Source organism: Octopus bimaculoides, chromosome 1 (genome assembly GCF_046866305.1).
Source record: "Octopus bimaculoides isolate indiv1 chromosome 1, ASM4686630v1, whole genome shotgun sequence".
Lineage (NCBI taxonomy): Eukaryota > Metazoa > Mollusca > Cephalopoda > Octopoda > Octopodidae > Octopus > Octopus bimaculoides.
This window is the reverse complement of record NC_142928.1, coordinates 4,262,749-4,285,321: the sequence shown is the minus strand read 5'-3', so window position 1 is coordinate 4,285,321 and position 22,573 is coordinate 4,262,749. Positions and strand designations below refer to the sequence as shown.

At 38.3% G+C, this 22,573-nt stretch overlaps 1 long non-coding RNA gene across 1 annotated transcript; it reads right to left on the bottom strand.

Annotated features, from left to right (window-relative positions):
* Nucleotides 1–1,450: 1,450 nt before the first annotated feature.
* On the bottom strand, nucleotides 1,451–12,989 carry LOC149137439 (uncharacterized). The gene is made up of 2 exons (XR_016238210.1): nucleotides 12,867–12,989; nucleotides 1,451–3,339 (listed from the first exon to the last, which is right to left on the bottom strand). It is a non-coding gene; the product is annotated as an uncharacterized LOC149137439 (long non-coding RNA).
* Between the last annotated feature and the right edge of the window lie 9,584 nt (nucleotides 12,990–22,573).

Sequence of the window (22,573 nt, the reverse complement as noted above, 5' to 3'; positions counted from 1 at the left end):
CATACCAATGCAGCCATCTCTCTTGCACACCACATCTTATGCCTCATATGCCCAGCTTTTCTCTCAAAGCACTTACACTCTGTCATACATGCACACTGACATTGCACATCTCAGTCATTGCCTCCATATATATATATATATATATATATATATATATATATATATATTAACAATGTATACATATATATATATATGTATATATATATATATATATATACGACATATATATGACAGGCTTCTTTCAGTTTCCGTCTACCAAATCCACTCATAAAGCTTTGGTCAGCCCGAGGCTATAGTAGAAGACACTTGCCCAAGTTGCCATGCAGTGGGACTGAATCCGGAACCATGTGGTTGGCAAGCAAGCTTCTTACCACACAGTCACCCTCCACCTACGATGGGCAAAACCTGTATGGAATCCCATCATGGTACCTATTCCTGTCTTTGAAAGATAGAGTCAATCTGTCACCTTGCATAACACCACTAATGTTTGACTCATTAGTGGAATCTACACTGTTGCAAATATTGGGACTAGGGCCCTGGTTAGGGATAAGTACCCCTTTTACTCCTTTCCTTCCTCTCCCCCCGTCTCAGAACCCTTGTAAAAGGGTCATATACTCTGCCCTTCTTCTACCTAATCCTTTAAAAATAAAAGACGAGTTTACAACTTGTAAACCTACAAAAATTAATACTACAAGGTCAACCACGATGTTCTATTTACGTCTCTTTCAATGCAGATATCTTTGTTATTAAACAAGTGATTACGTGTTTTATATTTCCTTTTCGCTAAATAACATTCTAGTTTCATGTGTGATCTTGCTCCGGCAATATTGTGATTTTATCATTTCTTTTCACTATAATAGTTTATTATTATTATGAAATTTGTTTGATAACTGTCAGATCAGAACTTCAATGATTAAGTTTAATATTCTCCCTCCTTTGATGCAGTTTCGTTTCTATTACAACTCTATATCAATCACTTCATCTCTTTACTTTGTTGTTTTTGATTTTTTTTTTTAATATTTCATTTTTTTTTTTAATGTAAGTTCTGCATTGAATTATTTTCGATTTAGAAATCAATATTTACTAAAATTTGCTATGACCACAATCAAATAAAGACAGACATTATACTCAATTTTAGAGCTATTCATATCGTTGTTTAGATATATTTCTCACCATTTAAAGTATATTTAAATCAATATTATTGACTGGATATCGACTGAAATATGAAGCAAATTTGTTCAGCTAATCGAAGCTGTTGGTTTTATTTTATTGCTTGAACTGTATTTATTCTGGATTCTGTAGTTACATAATCCGTGCATATTAAGCAAAAGAGACCGAAATGAGATGTTTTCATTAAAAAAAAACAAAACAAAAACATTACAATTATCAACCAAACAATTATAATTATGTATTACACAAACACAGTATGTCATTAAACATGGTGTTAATCATTAAAAAAGAAACAAAACAATTTAGTTTCCTGAAAATGAACTCGTTAATAATTGGAGATGTGAATTTGTGTAAACATCTTCAATAAATTTCACATAACAGAGAATATATTTCGCACATATATCATCATCATCATCACCATCATTTAACGTCCACTTTCCATGCTAGCATGGGTTGGACGATTTGACTGGGGACTGGCGAACCAGATGGCTACACCAGGCTCCAATCTAATCTGGCGGGATCTTGGTTTATGAATTTAATTTGTTCCTGAAGGCCATTCGTGACCCAAAATGTTCGTAAACTGAAACTATTTTCCCCAGTTTTCAAGAGAAGACCCAATGAATTCCAGCAGAGATGTTTATGGAATGAAAGCTAGACAGCAACTGCCATTCTTCTGTTGATTCCCCCAGTTTATCACCAATCATTGTTGCCGGCTTGTATGTTCCTTACTGAAGACACCGTTCATCACCTGAAATGTTTTACGTTCGAAAAATTGTTTGAAAACCAATTTGTTCATGATGAGAAGCATTTATCAACTGAGATTCCTGTTTATATACGTATACACACTCACATAAACACACACACAGAAGCACAATATCCTACCCCTATGGGACAGATGCAGGTTGGTTCGAAATGATTGTCGTGGTGAATAAAGATTTGTACTAAATTCATCTTCCGTCTCCTTCATCAATTATAAACTCAACAAACACTACAGATTTCCTGACCATAGATCCAGTGAAAATTGTATCGTAACTGTAGATGACATCAGGTCGCCAAAAACAGGGAATGTGCTTTAGTCTAAGTAGTTACACACACACACACACACACACACATGCATACATACATACATGATAGATCGCTGACCACGACATTCAAATTTTTTTTCTCCGTGTTTTTCTCCTTGTTTTTCTCCTTATTCGTTCTGTTGAAGAGCGTAGCTCGAAACGTTAAAGACTTTCCCTATTCCCGAGCGTTAAACTAATACATCCTTTTGTTGTTTACACCACCTGTCCTCGTCTGTTGTTGTTTTTTTTCGTAAATTCTCCCATATATATATATGTATATATATGAGTGGTTGGCGTTAGGGAGGGCATCCAGCTGTAGAAACTTTGCTGGATCAGATTGGAGCCTGGTGCAGCCTTCTGGCTTGCCAGTCCTCAGCCAAACCGTTCAACCCATGCCAGCATGGAAAGCAGACGTTAAACGATGACGACCATGACGATAATGATGATGATGATGATGATGATGATGATGATGATGATGAATTATAAAAACTGAATTATAAATTTCACAAGATTATAAACTTGATAATGTAATTTTTCAATTGATTGGCTGTAATTTCTCAATTGATTGGTTGTTTGTCCGTACGTTATGGAAGAGTATCTTCATGCCAGAATCCATATTACTAATATATTTTTTCTCGTTAATAAAAGAAATGAAAAATATTTTTTATCTATTGATTTGATTAAATTTTCTTTGTTTTAACTTTTCTTTTCATCATAGAGTCCTTAACATTTGTAAATAGCCATCACCACAATGTGGTTAATCTATAAAGGAAGGAAGACCTAAGCCCCATGAATTACTTAGAACGATGTGTTTGTGGGTGACCTGTTGTGGGTAGGGAAACAGCGATTAGAAACAATTGATGAAATGAATTGTAAATGTCAAGTTACTGATCGATTGAGATTTTCTCTATGACTGACAGTGGTTCCTTTGTTGTCAAATGAAATCAATGCTAATCAATTTTAATCCAATTTGCTTCTACAAATTTACTTATTTTTGCTGTTTGATACTTTTAATATCGACAAAATTCTTCTGCTGCATTTGTCTTAACTGACATTATATTCTTTCTCTGTGTTATTGTAACATTTCAAACCAGTTCAAATACATCTAGAAAAAAAAAAAATGTATATATATATATTAGGTTTAACAGATCAATAATTCACATTACACTGTGCACATGTCTGTGCGTACATGCATGTGTGAGTGTACGTGTGCATGTGTGAGAGCATGGGTGTGTGTATATGTAAGTGTATTTGCAAGAAGATGTACGTGTGTGCTCCTCTCTTCAGCTCATTGCTTTCACCATCTTTTATGCATCATGGTTCATATTTTATTGTTAGTCATGCTTATTGACACAGCTAGAAGGAGACATATTCATTAGTCTGCAGTCTATTTGCTTGTTTCATTTATTATGTCTGTTCTTCATTCTATCATTTTACTAATTTTGATATTGATTTCCAGTGCAGATATACCGTCTCTGTGCATTTAGTAGAACGGGAAAATGTCGATGGGGAAAATAAGACTGCATGACAAACATGTTTCTTTCAGAGGCATTGGTAATGTTGTGGCAGTAACGAGAGCAACAGGCAATAACCAAAACTAGGATTTCAACTCAGTTTCTTGGTATAATGTCTGCACTTATTGACCTTGATATATATTGTTAAACTACCCTATTTTCCGGCATACGAGTCAGCATAGTGTATCGTGTAAACATCTCCTAATGAGCGTATTTGTAAGTGAAATGAGTTTTCATCACTAGCTGGTGATTATTACACACTGAAGATGGGTAACTACCCAGAAACCCGGGTCTGTGTGTATCATGTAAGGCTAGAAATGGGAACGATGATTTCCCTTCACAAATACTAATTGGACACAGACAGTGTGTCGTTAGCCAGCTGGAGGTGATGTCTTCCTGGGGCTAAAAACAACAGTAACATCGTCTTCTATGGGACTGCCACATTTAGTTGGCAATTATAATTTATGATTCTGTACTAATACTGTTTACCTCTCGCTCAGAGAGTATTTGTAAGCTTAGTATTCTATCGGTTTCTTTTGCCAAATCGCTAAGTTATGGGGACGTAAACACATCAGCATCAATTGTCAAGCAATGGTAGAGGGACAAACACAGACACAAACACATACACACACACACACATATGTATATATGCATATATGTATATATGCATGCATCTATGTGTGTGCATCTTTGTGTTTGTCCTCTACCACTACTTGATGAATGGTGTTAGTGTGTTTACAAGATAGAAGATGTGTGTGTGTGTGTGTGTGTGCTTTTGTCCCCACCACCACTTGACAACCGGTGTCGGTGTGTTTACATTCCCCATAACTTAGCAGTTCAGCAAAAGAGACAGGAAATGAGTACCCTTTTCTTTAGAAAAATTTTAGTCTCTCCAAGGGCCACACTTTTTCACTCGCTATTTTTTTCTTTGGTGTAGTGACAAGTAATGTAGTATTAAAAATAAGATCCTAGGGAGCAGGTTTCAATTCCATATCGAAGCAGCTTCCTTTACATCCATATGAGAGACAGAGAAGGGGAGAGAGAGGGATGGAGATAGGCAGAGACAGAGAGGGAGAGAGAGAGAGATAGGGGGGAAGGAGAGAGTGGGAGGGATTGAAAGAGAGAGAAAATCCTGGTTTTGCATTCATTGGAATAAAACATGAGATTTAAGAGAGAGAAACGAGCAATATATGTTAATTATTTTGGTAAAGTGTTTGGTAAACGTTGGTGACAGAAATTGCCATGGAGACGTCATGTGGTAGAATTACTGGGCTAATGTTAATGCATGAATGTGCACATGTGGGGGTGTCTGTGTATTTATGTGTATAGAGAAACGGAAAGAAAGGGAGAGTGTGGAGGGAGAAAGAGAGAGAGAGAGAGGTTAGAATTGAAATGAAATACGATGGAGAGATACAATACATATAGTTTGTGTGTGTGTATATATGTGCTTGTATGTGAGCGTGCATCATCATCATCATCATCATCATTATCCTTGTCATCATCTTTCATCATTTAACTTCCATTTTCCATGGAAATAATGATGATGATGATACACACACACACACACACACACACACGTGCATGTGTGTGTAGATGTGTGTTTGTATGCATTTGTGTGTGTTTGTTCACACACTAAGCCTTAAACCCAATCCTTCTTCTCCCAAATGTCAGCCCTCTGAAACTTCTTTCACCAACTTCTAAATGTCCAAGAGAAACACAGATCCCATCAATCTCACTCTGTTCTCAGAAATCTTCCCCAACCTCATGGTTCTGGGTTCAGTTCCACTGCATGGCACCTTGGGCAAGAGTCTTCTACTATAGTCTTGGACTGACCAGAGCCTTGTGAGTGAATTTGGTAGACAGAAACTGAAACAAAGCCTGTCATGACCACTGACCATCTTTCTTCTCCTAACTTCTGTTTCTTTCTTTCTCTCCGTTGTAGCTGGAACAAGGAAGATGCGTTCTTGTTTGTCTCCTGTTCTAGCTTGATTTACGCGTTCGCCACCACAACCTCGTTTAGGCTTAGCAGCCCTTCCTGTTTGTTTTCACTGTCCTGTTTGTGTTACCAATTTTGACCCTCAGCAAAATCCCAAATTTTATTTAATTTGCTTTGCAGGAGCAACAGTTTTGTCGAAAGCGTATCTTGTTAAATGCTCGAAATACAAGACTAGAGAAACAGCCAACAACTTATGAAGGGTCGTTCTTTATGTTGTTTGTTTTGTTTTCCATTTGTGTCTTTCGTTGTTTGAAAGAATAGTTCATGTTCCATGTACTCGTACTTTGTATTTTTTTTGTTGTACATGTTTCGTGACATATATATATATATATATATATATATATATATATGCATATATATGTTTGTGTGTCTGGCTTTCTACCTGCTACCATCGCTAGACAACCAATGTTGGTGTGTTTATGTCCCTGTAACTTAGTGGTTCAGCAAAAGAGACCGATAGTATAAGTACTAGGCTTACAAAGAATAAATCCTGGGGTTGATGTGTTCAACTAAAGGCAGTGCCCCAGCATGGCCACAGTCAAATGACTGAAACAAATAAAAGAATAAGAGAACCTAGGGCACAGGTCCTTGCCCTCGACACCAATAAAACAAAGATTGCTGCTGCCCCTTCCATATACATTCCTCGTCTTTTGCTATCTGTCCTTTCACTAACCAAAACTGCAAATAGACCGTAAATACAAGCAAATGCTGGACAGGACTGAGTGACAGACAGGAATGATCATACGCCCCTTCCCTCAAAATTTCATCTGCAATTACATTCCAAACACCAGCTTAATGACAAAGGTATTTTATAGAATACTTCATTACTTTCAAAATTAATTAAAACAAAAGCCCCCTGACTGGCTCCTGTGCTGGTGGCCGATTAAAAAGCACCATCTGAACATGGCCGATGCCAGGGCCGCTTGACTGACTCCCATGCTGGTGGCATGTAAAAGGCACCATCCAAACGTGGCAGATGGTGGTACCCCCTGACTAACTCCTGTGCCGGTGGTACGTAAAAAGCACCCACTATACTCTCAGAGTGGTCAGAGTTAGGAAGGGCATCCAGCTGTAGAAACATTGCCAGATCAGATTGGAGCCTGGTGCAGCCCCCAGGCTCGCCAGTCCCCAGTCAAACTGTCCAACCCATGCCAGCATGGAAAACAGATGTTAAACGATAATGATGATGATGATGATGAAAAGCAGTTTATTTCAACAGAAATATGATAACAAAAGGGTTAAATCTTCTGTGAGTGTTTCTATTATTGTCTCAACTGCATTACTAAACGAGAGTGAACGATGAACAGCAAGGAATGGTAAACAGAGGTAAGTGATAAATGTGAGTGAAAGGTGAACGAAAGTAGATGATAAGAATGTGGAAGAGAGTTCCATAGCAAGGGAGATGATAACGAACCCACTGGCACCATTGTGACAGACACCCAGTAAAAGACAAACAAGAATGAATATAGAAATCAGAACAAGATGTTCCATGCCATTTCTTCATTTTATAATTTGATAGATTGTTACAATTCCATTAAAGACTCCTGTGAACTGAACTGGCAGTAAATGACATTGCTAATTAAATTATGAAGTTAATGCTAATCCAGAAATTACTTTCTTCAATATCTGACATTATTTTAATTGCAAAACAAACGACAAAAGCAAACTGAAATGGAATAAAGAAAGAAAGGAAGAAGGAAGACAGGAAGGAAACAAAATAAACTATATTTATTAATGATTATGATTGGTTGTGGTTGTGATGATGATGATGGTGGTGACCGATGACAATGATGATGATAGTGGTGATGGTGGTGGTGGAGACGATGATGATGATGGTGGTGGTGGTCATCATCATTGTGGTGGTGGTGGTGGTGGTGGTAGTGGCAACAGCGGCGGTGATGATGACAATGATGGTGGTGTTGGTGGTAGTGGTGATGATGATGACGATGATAGTGGTGGTAGTGGTGGTGGGGATGACGATGATTGGTTGTGATGATGGTTGCGATGCTGGTAGTGGTGGTGATGGCGGTGGTGGTGATAATGATGATGATGGTGGTGGCGGTAATGTTGACTACAGTGATGATGATGATGATGATGATGATGATGAGAAAGAAGATGAGGAGGAAGAAGAAGAGAGTGTACACATATTTGCACGAGGAATAAATTCAATTTGCAGCTTAATCACTTAGAAAGGAACATAATTCTCTCACCTTATGCAACAGCACACACACACACACACACATGCTCATACACACACACACACTCACACATGCTCATACACACTCACATATGTTCCATATATACATGCTCACACACAGGCACACATCCACATAGACATGCTCATACACGCACACATGTTCACACATAGACATGCTCACACACAGACACACATGTTCACACATACACATCCTCACACACACACACACACACATATATGCATACACTTGTACATACACACACATACATACATACACATGCATGCACACATGCTCACACACACACATGTTCACACATAGACATGCTCACACACAGACACACACACATATGCATACACTCATACACACACATACATACACACACATACATACATACACATAGATATGCTCACACACAGACTCACACACACACACACATATATATGCATACACTCATACACACCCACATATTCACGCACAGACATACACACATGCACATGCATGCACACATACTCACACACATACTCACACACACATGCACAGGCACACGTCTACAGACACAAGCATGAGACAGAGAAATGCCATGAAGTGGTTAATTGAGCAACATTAAGATGTGGTCAGAGAGGAAAATGACGGAAACTTGAGGTTGAATGATGAGAAGAAAAGGGAGGGGGAGGGAGGGAGGGAGGGAGGGAGGGAGGCTGTGGCCCTTGGTCTTTTACTGAATACAGAAACCGTAAGCATGCAGAAAATTCATGTGGGTGGGGGGCATGTATGTGTGTGTGCATGTGTGTGTGTGCATGTGTGTGTGCATGTATGTGTGTGTGTGTGTGTGTGTGCGCGCCTATACATCATTCATTTTTTACTCGTTTCAGTCATTGGACTGCAGCCAAGCTGGAGCACCACCTTGAAGGGTTTTAGTTGAACAAATCAACCCCAGTAATTATTTTTTTAAGCCTGAGACTTATTCTATCAGTCTCTTTTGCCAATTGCTAGATTATGGGGTCATAAACAAACCAACACCTATTGTCAAGTGGTGGAGAGACACAAAACACACACACATGCATATACACACACATGCATATACACACACACACATGCATACACACACACACACACACTCACATATCCAAATACATTTATCTCTTCTCACTTCTCTCTAAATAGCAAATAATCCCTGACTTCAAATACATAAAATGCCTTTTGACTTTTGCGCCTTCACACGTGGACACAACAAGATCAAAGGTTAAAGCATTTGACCTCTTGACTGCTTGACCTCTTCCTCACTCCCAAACCTAGCCCTTATCCTGTGCTCCATTTGGTTGTCTGTTCATTACTTACTCAAGTTAACCTCTACTTCACATCAACCTGTTACTCCCTAAACAAGTCAGAGTTACTGATGACTGTTGTTTGTAAATGCATCTATTGTCCTTTGACCCATTCAAGAATTTGGGCAGATGATTGAAACTGTCACAAGATGGCTACCAATTGTCACGGAGGTCATTAAATGGATGATATGGAGATGCTGGTGGTTGAAATGGGTTCTGGCTGCGGATAAATGATGCACAATATTTGTGGACCATTAACAGAAACTTTATTCACCACACAAAATATTTTCCTTGTTGTTCTTGAACTAATTACTCTTTCTACCACAGGCACAAGGTCTGAAATTTGCAGGAATGAGGTAAGTTGATCACACACACACACACATATATATATATATATATATATATATATATATATATATATATATATAAATGGATTATCCTTAATAAGACATTCCATTCTTGATGAGTTGGATGAGAATAAGCTGAGTTATAAGCATCAAAACCTGAAAGACATCATAAAAGACTTGGATGATTCCAGACAGCTCATAGATTTGCAAAGTTCTTCTTACATTCTTAATTACAGCTGTCTCTCCTGATTCCTCCGGTTTATAATTATACAAGACTGTTATCACTAATATTAGACAACAGACTGTTAATGTTTTACACAGAACTGTAGCCATCAACTAACTTGATCTGCCGAATGTAACACGAATCTTCTGTTGACATAGATAAGAGACATTTTACATGACAGCAATATCAAATATATTTTAAGTCTATTAATATGCTATAAACGCTAAGTACACTATATAACACATAATGATATTGGTTTTGTGTCTGTAATCAGAGTAATATGTTATTAAGAACAGGATTGTCAACAGTTCTGTTGATTTTATGAGTTATTATAGAATTCAATTGTTATTTTTCACAGCTTGTATTAAAATATTTACATTCTATAGTAATGCAGTTGAGACAATAGCAGAAACACTCACAGAAGATTTAACTCTTTTGTTGCCACATTTCTGTTGAAATAAACTGTTTTTTGCCTCACTTAGTTTTAAAAGTAATAAAGAATTTTGTAAAATACCTTTGTCATTATTCAGCTGGTGTTTGGAATATAAATTAACAAGAAATTTTTCTGGAAAGTTTTAATTTAGATCACTTTAACCCTTTTGGCACCATATTTTAATTCAGTTAATTTTAAGAGAATTGAAGAATTTTGTTAAAAAAATTCATCATTATTAATCTGGTGTTTGGAACAGAAATTAACATGAAATTTTGACGGAAAGTTTTTGTTTAAATCACTTAGAAACAAAAAGTTTGTAACATAGAACCAGGGGTGTCTCAAGTTGATAGCAAAAGGATTTAACCCTTTAGCAGTTAAACCACCCATATCCAGTCAAAATATTCTACTTGTTTTATGTTCAAATAGGTCAGATTTGGTCTCTCACACCAATCCTACAATATCTTTCTAAAAATTAATAGTTACCTCATCAAAATTTAATAGCTACGAGATAATGTCTGATTAATTTAAAACAGTGTGAATAAATAAGCATTAATTTGACAAAATAACGCTAAAGGATTAACTGTTTTACATGGTTGACTGTCTTATAATTTGCTCTTGGGAGTTCAATTTTCAGATGTACAGGGTGGCCCAAAAGTAGGCTTATCCAACTGTCTCTTTCACATTCATATATTAACAGTTTAGATCTTAAATTATAAAAAAAAAAGAACATGAAACCATTATTCTATTCTAATTTAGTTAATTTTGTCAAGCTTCCTTTTCAGTTTGTAAGATGGAAATTTAAATGTAATAAAACGTTTTAAAAGAAATTTAAAGTGCCTACGTGATAACTGTAAACCTACTTTTGGGCCATCTTGTATAGTGAGCAGTTAATTGCAAAAATGCAGACTTTTTTCAGATGCTACCATTTTATATTCCAAAATATTTTGAATAGACATGTCAAGAGATGACCAAAATATTTCCCCAAGATGTTTTTTGGACCACAAGAATAAAGCTACCAAGATTTACTGTTTTGGAAGAGTTTTGCGAAAGACACATATTTCCCCTGAACTGCCAGCGATGCCCTTCCCTTTCTCATATCTCTCATTGAAACCCTTCCTTTGTTGTAACTCACCATATCCACAGGCATGGCTGTGTGGTATTTACCATAAAAACCCATGTAATTTACGCACCTTTTTTTTTGCAAAAATAAAAATAAACTCTAGTGGGTGCGTAAATTACATGAGTAGATCGTTTTCAGAATTTGTTAAAAAATTTTTTTTGTTGAAAAAAAATGTACAAAATGTAAACATTCGTACTGGAAGTTGACTCATTTAATGTCAAAATAGGTTTTTACAGAAGAAATAATGGCTTAAATATAATGAAGTTGATTTTTATTTATGCTGGACGGTATAATGCTTACTTTTTCTGCATAAATTTACTAAAATCATTAAATGGCTAATTACGTTTTAAAGTCTGACATTCATGCAGGTAAAAATGGTCCAGGCCACGAAAAATTTTTTTCCCACGAGAGTCCTGGACCCCAGTAATGACCTCATTTGCATACAGCCAATCAGAGCTCACCTTGACCATGTCAAGTTAACAAACATTCTACCAAGTAAACTCAAGATGAACGGTTTTGTACGTTGACTGATCATCAAGTTATGCCTGATTTTAGAAGGAGGCAAGTAATTAAATAGATTTGCATCGATACCTATTATTGGATTTTGTTAGGGCCCCATATGGTAAAGATGTGGGTAGAGGGTGATGTGCTGGCAACCCTCTCCCCTTACTGTTTTACAAAGTAAACAACAACACAGAGGCAAAGGTAGCCATGGTTGGAACAAGAACAAGAACAACAAGCATTCTTAAAAGAGAAAAGAAGCAATGGTCATTCCTTATCCAAGTGATCTTACCTTATCTCCCATCACTTGTTATGTTCTCATAAATTAGTTTGATAGTTGAGCTCTGATTGGCTGTATGCAAATGAGGTCATAACTGTGATCCGGAACTCTCATGGGAAAAAACAGTTTCATGTCCTATCCATATTTTACATTGCTTGGAGTTTCTACCTATCACAAAGGAGCACCACTGACATACATAGTGATATGGATATTCCTGACTCAAAAAAATGTAATGATATGGATAATTTTGATTGTATATTTTTATTTTTGTCTGTCTATTTAGTAGGCACAGTTTTAAGTTTGTTGTACGGCTTATGCTAATTTTGAACATTGGCTTCATTACCATTAAGATACCTTCCAGCAGCTCTATTGCCACATTCAAATACATCATCATCATCATCATTTAACGTCTGCTTTCCATGCTAGCATGGGTTGGACGATTTGACTGAGGACTGGCGAACCAGATGGCTAACACAAGCTCCAATCTGATCTAGCAGAGTTTCTACATATTCAACATATTTAAATTCTCCTTCACAGTAAATAATTCATAAGTTCTGCCCTTACTGACAATAACAATAACGATACATTTTAAAAGTGTGAAAGGGATTAAAATTTCGATATTCCGTATCAAAGGTTCCGACAAGAATAGGTGGAAAAGAATTTTGTTTACATAATCAATTTGATCGGTCACTTACCTCTGTTGGTTGAGTAAAGTGTCATCCAAGCAGATGTTTATTGGTAATTAAACTTAATTTGCAACACCTGTGTGTATTTATCAGCTTTGATTTTGTTGGTAATTCTTATCAACAACTTTTCCTGTGATTGTGATTTGAGAAGACATAGTATAAAATCAGAGATAATCTCTTGTGAGCAAGAAATGTAAAATAAAGTTTATTATAAACAACACAAACACTTTGTAATTTAATAGCTTTCAATGTGATACCTGTTAAACAGAAATTATTTTTATTTGATGAAAATTTAATAAAATCTCATCATAAGTAAGTGAAATTGTGCTAAATACAACTAAATTGAAAACCTTCCCCCACCCCAGTCTTACTGTGTGGCACCTTGAGCAAGTGTCTTCTACTATAGCCTCGGGCTGACCAAAGCCTTGTGAGTGGATTTGGTAGATGGAAACTGAAAGAAGCCTGTCATATATGTGTGTGTGTTTGTCCCACACCACCGTTTGACAACTGGTGTTGGTTTGGTTATGTCCCCTTGACTTAACAGTTTTGCAAAATAAAGACCAATTGAATAAGCACCGGGCTTAGAAAAGCAAAATGTACTGGGTTTGATTTTTTTGACTAAAAAGATTCTTCAAGGTGATGCTCCAGCATGGCTATAGTCTAATGACTGAAACAAGGAAAAGATAAGAGATAATAATGAGCTTCTTGTATATAGTGCTGAGGGGTACTTGTCTTAGGGGTACTTAGGGGTACTACAGCTTGTCAGAAAAGGTGGAAAGGAGACGCATAAGTCAAATAAAGAAATACAGCAGTGAAAGCTAAGAAGTACTCTTTTACTTGGTTCAATCATTTGACTGCGGCCATGCTGGAGCACCACCTTTAGTCGAGCAAATTGCCCCCAGGACTTATTCTTTGTAAGCCTAGTACTTATACTATTGGTCTGTTTTGCCGAACCGCTAAGTTACGGGGACGTAAACACACCAGCATCAGTTGTCAAGCAATGGTGGGGGGACAAACACACACACACATATACGATGGGCTTCTTTCAGTTTCCGTCTACCAAATCCACTCACAAGGCTTTGGTCGGCCCGAGGCTATAGTAGAAGACACTTGCCCAAGGTGCCAGGCAGTGGGACTGAACCCGGAACCATATGGTTGGTAAGCAAGCTACTTACCACACAGCCACTCCTGCGCCTATGTACATACATAATACACAGAATAAAACACAATGTTCTTGCGATTGTACACAAAAACACAGCAAAAACATAGGAAACAAAACACGTAAATACCAAATGATATCTTAACTCTCTGATATTTATCTCTCCAAGTATAATGTAGAAGTTTGAGAACCATACTGTTATTTAAACAAGTTCATCAGTCACCACACTCTATCGAAGATGCACGGTAACATTTGCCTCTCATAACATACTAATTGATGTACCAGCCATGTTTAGCAAGAATTCTTCTGACGCCATTACACAATCTGAACATCACTTTTGTATTTTCATTGAAATTCAGTAGGTCTGATGATAACAATAATAATAATAATAATAATAATAATAATAATAATAATAATAATAATAATAATAGTATGTGATGAGGAAGAAAGAAAAGTCGATAGATATGACAGGTTGGCTTAGGAGGTTAAGCAGTTGTGGTCGTTGAAAAAGGTGGTAGTAGTACCTACAATTGTCGGATTCCTGGGAACAGTGAGTAAAAATCTCGAGAAGTACATGGAACAAATAGGGGCTGCAATAAGGGTGGAGCACTTGCAGAAAACAGCACTGCTTGGAACCGCTCGGATACTCTGGAAAGTGCTTGAAAAATAAGGGGTGTTACTTTAGTTCACTGGTAGTGAACAGCTGGCACCATGGTACATCTCCAGCATTAGAAGCTGTGCAAGGACAATAAATAATAATAATAATAATAATAATAATAATATTAATAATAATAATAATAATTCTTTAGTCATTGGAAAACACTTAAGCTATTTGTAATGATGCTTTCACAAAGCAACTCTACCAGGAAACAAATACTTTTTCTCTAAATTTCTCCATCTTCAATACAACAATTTATAATGTTACATTCATTTTCAGATATTCGATATCTATTTTCGTAGATTCAGGTGCAACAACAGTTTGTTATCACACAAATGCTAAAGTATATTGAAGCAGAAACAATCTTAACATATACCCTCACTAATGTAACATTATATATATATATACACTTCGTGAAAACAATATATCTGCCTAAGGATATTCCTTTAATATGCATCAGTCTCTCTCTCTCTCTTTCTCTCTCTCTCTCTCTCTCTCTCTCTCTCTCTCTCTCTCTCTCTCTGCCTGTTCAATCTATCTATCAATCTACAATCTTCAAAATTTGTACATACATGAAGACCTCATACACATACAAACACATACATATTCATACATGTGTGTATATATATACATACACACACACATACATATACATACATAATATACATACACATATACATATATATCATCAACATCAACAAACCACTACCACCATCACCATCGTTATCATAATCATTTAATGTCTCTTTTCCATGCTGGAATGAGTTGGATTGTTCTGGCACAGTTTCTACATCGAGACACCCTTCCTAATGCCAACCACTTTACAGGGAGGGAGTACTGGGTACTTTTAACATGACACCAGCACCAATGCTTTTCACTTGGCACCAAAACCAGTGTAAATTCTGTTATGGTGGACAGGTCTTCTTGAGTACAGCAAGGTGCCAGATCTCAATCTTCTGTCATCTCTTTTATAAGGCTCAGTTTCTTGAGATCCACCATCAGTATTTCATCACATGTCTTCCTGGGTCTCCCTCTTCTATACTCATAAAGTGGTTGGCACTTCTGCATGCAACCGTATACATCCATATGCATCACTTGACCAAACCAGTACAGTCTGGTACACTGCATCTAATTCCTCTTATTATTAACTTTTCTCCCAATAAACTAGCACTCTGTTGCACATGTACACCGACATTGCACATCCAGCAGAGCACACTAGCTTCATTCCTCTCTAGTTTTTGCATGTTCTCTGCATTCAAGCCCCACATCTCGCTATATATAACCCCTCCCCACACACACATACACACACATATACATATCTATATATTTATAATATATAACCTGTGCTGGTGGCATGTAAAAGCACCCATTACATTCTCAGAGTGGTTGGCATTAGGAAGGGCATCCAGCAGTAGAAACACTGCCAGATTGGATTGGAGCCAGGTGCAGCCCCTGAGGCTACCAGCCCTGGTCAAACCATCCAACCCATGCCAGCATGGGCAATGGATGTTAAATGATGATGATGATGATGATGATGATGATAATGATAATGATAATATATAAACACACACATATGTATATATATATATATATATATATATATATATATATATATACATACATACATATATATATTTACCCATGTCAGTGGCACGTAAGAAGCACCATCTAAACGTGGCCAATGCCAGTGCCCCCAACTGGCTCCTGTGCCAGTGGCACGTAAAAAGCACTATCTGAACATGATTGATACCAGGCCCACCTGAGTGGATCCTGTGACAGTGGTATGTAAAAAACACCCACTACACTCTCAGAGTGGTTGGCATTAGGAAGGGCATCCAGCTGTAGAAACCTTACCAGATCAGATTGGAGCCTGGTGCAGCCGCTTGCTCTCCAGACCTCAGTCAAACCGTCATACATACATCCATCCATCCATCCGTCTCTACGTACGTACGTACATACACGTACACACACACACACACACATACATTTCTCAACCAGAAGGAGAAAACTAATTCAAAGACTACAGATCCAATCCAATCCACGTGGAAATCCATTAGTGTACAAAAAATTCATAATACAAGAAAATGGAATGAACCGGCTTTTATCCAAGTCACTACAACTGTTTCTGTGGATAAACACCAGCTGTCAGCTGCTGAGGATTTCACATATTTTACATGTTTATTATATAAATATTACATAAATACGACCCAGCAAAAGCTGTGTACTCACACATCTTCAGGTGAATGGCTTTGAGAACCATATGTATTATACACATACTTACATACATTTATACTCATGTACAGCTGTATGTAAATTTCATATACAGGTATACACACATACATATATATGTATACGTGTATGTGTATTTGTGTGTATGCGTGTGTATGGGTGCATGCGATTGTGTGAGCATGAAACAGCCCAAGTGGGTGAACAAAAGCTGGTTGTCTCATCAGATTGTAAACAACTGGAAACGTCAATGTTTATTCAGAAAACAGAAACAGACAACTGGCTCTCTCTCTCTCTCTCTCTCTTTCACACACACACACACACACACAACACATACATGCACAGAGCACACATGCATACACATCATACATATGTACACACACACACACAAGACAACACATACACACAGAACTACATTACACACGCATAAAACACACACATACATACACTCCACACACATACACACAAAACTACATTACACACACACAAAACACACACACAGGGCACACACACATACACATAACATACACATACACATATACAAAACATCACACACACACCCGTACACACATTTACTGAAGGTGACGTCAGTTTCTTCAGAGTATTGACGTCATATGTGCCTTTCTCCTGCGTCAAAATCAACGTCTGGTCAAGCTAACCTCTCATCAGAGACATTCCAGATGTGACCATCCTGCCCTTTTATTCAGTGTTTCCAAGAGTACAACATCACGTGTGTAACACCTGTTTGAAGATAGGTGCGACATGGGAGAGATATGGCTGGAATTTCGGGCACAGTGATCAAGCATGCAGCCCTCCCGCTTCTTGGCTGGACTCCATGTTTTGAAATGAAAAGAAGCAGTAGCAGCAGCGGCAGCAGTAACAGCTGTAGAGGCAGCAGCAGTTGTAGTAATAGCAGCAGTCGTAGTAGTTGTAGTAGTAGCAGCAGTAGAAGTTGTAGTAGTAGCAGCAGCAGCAGTAACAGTTGTAGTAGCAGCAAGCTGGATGAATTGGTAGCATTTTGTTTCTGGCTTAAAACATTCTGAGTTCAAATTCTTGTGAGACTGACTTTGCTTTTCCTCCTTTCAGGGTCAATAAAGTAAGTAAGTACCAGTCAAATACTGGGGGAGGGGTGGGGGGATGATGTTATTGACTATCTCCTCCCCTCAAAAACTGCTGGCCCTGTGCCAAAATTTTCAACCATTGCCACGATCATCTTTCATAGAGGTGTTGTTCTTTTTGAAGGTATTGCAATGTTGATAGGGATACACCTCCTGCCCTTCTCATCCTTGATAACAATGTCAGGTTTCTTGGCTTTTATCTCTCTGTCAGTGTGGAAGGACATGTCCCAGAGGATGGTGACAGCATTGTTGTCAGTGACCATGTCTGGCTGGTGTTCATACTACTGGTCAGTTGTCTTGATTTTATAACTCCTGCTCAGGGTATTTGGCTCACCATCGTAAGGTCATGAGTTTGATTGTTGGTCACACATTTTGTCCTTGAGCAAGACACATTATTTCACGTTACTCCAGCCCACTCAGTCAGCAAAAGTGGGTTTTTGAAATTGAAAGGGCCAGCCTTGTCACATTCTGTGTTGTGCTGAATCTCCCTGAGAACTACACTAAGGGTATACATGTCTGGAGTACTCAGCCACCTGCACATTCGTTTCACAAGCAGGCCTTTCCATTGATTGGATCAACTAGAATAATCCAATCTGATGGAATGCCAGATTTTAAAATTTATTTTATAAGTCCTTCACAGTTACCAAAACAGGTTTACCACTGCTTGGTTATACTTGTGGATGTATTCAGTCTTTGCTCCTTCAAGGCCTTCAGAGACAATGTGATTGATGGTTTCTTCATATATTCCACAGATCCTGCATTTTAGATCTGTTCCATCTATGATAATTTGACAGTGATAAGATCTGATTGTGAGACAATGATGTCAGTGATTTTGTGCTGCAGTTATCAAACCTTTCATTTCTGCTGTCAGTCAAGTAACAGAAACAAGTGTCTTTCTTTGGATCACTTCTGAATCCTACATTTGTTTAGAGTATGTCCTGCACATTACCTTGTCTGCTACTGCTGCTGCTTCTTGCTCTTGCTTGGGTCATTCCAGCTTAGTGATCTCAGAGACATCAACATGAATAGAGCCGACCAGGAGCACCAGTGTTCTTCATTGCTGGCAGTCCTGTGCCAGCCCTTCTTGCATCCTTCAAGGTAATGCTGAGCCTCTGGAGATCTTCCCCAATCGTGTACAACCATTTGGTGTGGGGCTTGCCACAAGGCCTCTTCCAGCCTGCAGCTGCAGTGTTGAACGTGAGTGAAGTCCTGGTAGGATGATCTAGCAAGAGACAGAGGACATGTCTGTACCAATACATGCGAGACAGATAGCCATGAGGTGGGAGGCTGCAGGTTGATGTGTGCATGCATGCAGTTCTTTGTTTGAAACATGATAGTATGATCTGATGTTCTTAAGGGTTCTCAGGGCTCTGCTATCAAAGCTGTCGATCCTCTTTGCCAGGAACCATGTTTCTGCTCCATGAAAGAGAATGGAGAAGGTCGATGCATTGTAGATGTAAAGCTTCATCTTCCAGGAGATAGAGCAATGGCACCAAAGGGGCTTCTATGGGGAGTACATGACCCCAGTGGTCAACTGCATCTGCAGTTGATTTCTGGGGTCAGGTCTCCATTGTTGGTGACTGTAGAGTCTAGGTAGTTGAAGGAGCTGAAAAACTCCATGACATCAGGGTCCGTATGAAGTGCGCAGGGCCCGGGCCATCTCAGACATGCATCAGCTTCATCTCCACCCAACCCACCGAGAAGCTAAGCTTTGCTGATTCTTCTCTGTAAATGGTCAGTGTGTCCCTGAGCTGGTCAATCAAGTTGCTGAATAGGATGGTATCATCTGTTGGTAACGATTTAGTTCCTGAAGGTAACATCAGAGACTTGCTCACAAACCTTAGTCATCAGATAATTGATGACACAGCAGAAGAGGTCAGGGGTGGCCATGCAGCCCAGCCTGACCTCACTGTTGATAGGGAACCAGTTAGAGCCCTTCCCATTCACCTGCACACAGCTCTCAGCACTGCTATAGAGCCATTGGAAGAAAGCAATAATCTTGGGAGGCACGCTGATGAGCTTGAAAATTTTCCAGAAGGATGCATGGTCATCCATGTCAAAAGACACCTTGAGGTTGACAAAGGCAGTGTAGAGGTGGCCATCTTTGCAGAACTCCCAAGATCTTTCAATGATGACATTAAGAGCAAAAAAGATGGTTGATGGTAGATCAATTCGGCATAAATCTGGTTTGTTGTGGATGGCATTTGCTCCTGATGGCATCCACAAAATGTCTGCTGTCTACGAATAGTAACTTGTCTTTGTAATGTAACCCTCATGATGTCCCTGTGGCAAATAAAAGAAACTCTTCTCCTTCTTCTCTTCCTCCTCCTCCTCCCTTTTGCTGTTCCATCTACTACCTTCAGTCTTATTTTCTCTTTCTTTTATTACTACTACTACTGCTTCTGCTGCTACCACCACCACCACCACCACCACCACTACTACTGGTGTTGCAGCTGCTGCTGCTAAACAAAAGTTGCTGTTTTTCCTTCTGAAAACAAATAACAAACCACCATAAATTCTAGCTCCATTGGTGTGTGCCTGTGTGTGACTTTGTGTAATTGTGTGAGACTGTTTGTGCTACTGGCAGAGATTTCCAATATAAAGCCAACTGATTCCACGGCCAAGACTGAAAACTTAACGATGTCTAACTTTGTTCAGATTTACAACTGATTAGTTGAACGGATGAATGAATATACTCTGTTAAAATCTCGTATATAACTACCTGCATAATAATCTTTCCGCCAATAAACTTGTACATTTCTCTGTAAATAAAGACACTAATCACATATCAAGTTTTCAGTGTAAATTTTATTGAAATTAAGCCATCATTTCAGTGTGGGTGTATCAGCACAATTGTCTAAATGGTTCCCCCCTTCAACTAACTACATCAGGGGTGGGGAAACTTTTTAGTGCAGTGGGCAAAAATTTCCACAGTAAAAGGTTCTTGGGTGGATCACAAGTTCTAACTCTTATATCTGTATGGTAAGTAGCTTGTTTCCCAACCACATAGTTCTGGGTTCAGTCCCACTGCATGGCACCTTGGGCAAGTGTCTTCTACTGTAGTCTTGGGCCAACCAAAGCCTTGTGAGTAGATTTGGTAGACAGAAACTGAAAGAAGCCCATCATATATATATATATATATATATATACAAGAATAAGGGCAGGGAATCATCAATTAATAATAGAATTAATAATTAACAATTTTGCCAAGTAGTTCAGTATGAAAAAAACCTTTATCGGTAAAACTATTTATCATCATAAATCCCTGTATATTTATGATGATATATATATATATATATATATATATATATATATATATATATATATATATATATATACACACATATATATATATATATATATATATATATATATATATATGGTGGTTGTCTACTCCTTAAACAGAGTTTGACCACCTCCTGCACCTACACCTTAGCCCTTTCATGGCGTCTGATGTGGCTTTTTAAACCAGACAGTGTTTTGAAAAAACACCCACACAGATTGCACCTCTGATTTGCACTACCAATACCTGCAAGTAAGTTCTGCTCATTGTGGATCCTAACATGTCTTTTAAGACCCCCATTGGATTTGCAAACCCTCTGGCACACACCACATTCAAACGTGTGCACAGACATATAATCAGAATAGCTGGGTGAGGTTTGTTTTCCATGGGTTCGCAGGTGAGATTTGAGGCCAGCCAAGGACAGACATGGTCTGTCACAGACTGTGCACACAAAAAGGTCCTTGTCATTCACCTTCTCAGTCTTCACCTTTTTCCTTAAATGTCTCTTGAGCCCTGCTTGCATCATCCTGGCCTCTTCAAATGCTTTCACTCCACTCCACACCCTTGTTCGCCATCCAACTCGATCTGAAGCGAGGACTTCTATATCTTTTGGAGCCATTCCAATTGACTTCATAGCAGTCCTTATGCCACCCTTAAACCTTTTTTTAGGTTTATGCCGATAACGTTTCCCCTCTGCAAGCTCACCATAAAACAGCTGTTTCGGCATGCGTTCATCTGCCATTCGAACAATATGGCCACACCATCTCAATTGGTTCCTCAAAATCATGGCTTTAATTGAGGGGATGCCTGCAGATGCAAGGATATCTGTGTTTGGAGTAAAAGAATTCCATTTAATTCTTAAAATATGACGAAGGCATTTTTGGTGGAATTTTTCTAACATTTTAAAATGCCTTTCATAACAGGTCCAAGTTTCACAGGAATACAATAGGGATGTTAAGACAAATGATTTGTAAAGAGCCAGCTTTGTATTGTTATTTATATGTCGCTGGCGCCAGACGCGTGACTCCAAGCCACCAAATGCTTTTGCTGCCCTTTGAATTCGCAGGTGTATTTCCGTATCAAGATTTCCATCATCTTGAACAGAGCTTCCCAGGTAGACAAATGAATTGACAACCTCAAGTAACTTTCCCTTAACAAAAATTTTAGGGAGGTTACAAACAGCACCATACGCAGGTTGATACATCACAACTGTTTTTTTCAGATTGATGGTCAGGCCAAAATCATCACAAGCTGCATCAAATGCAGATACAA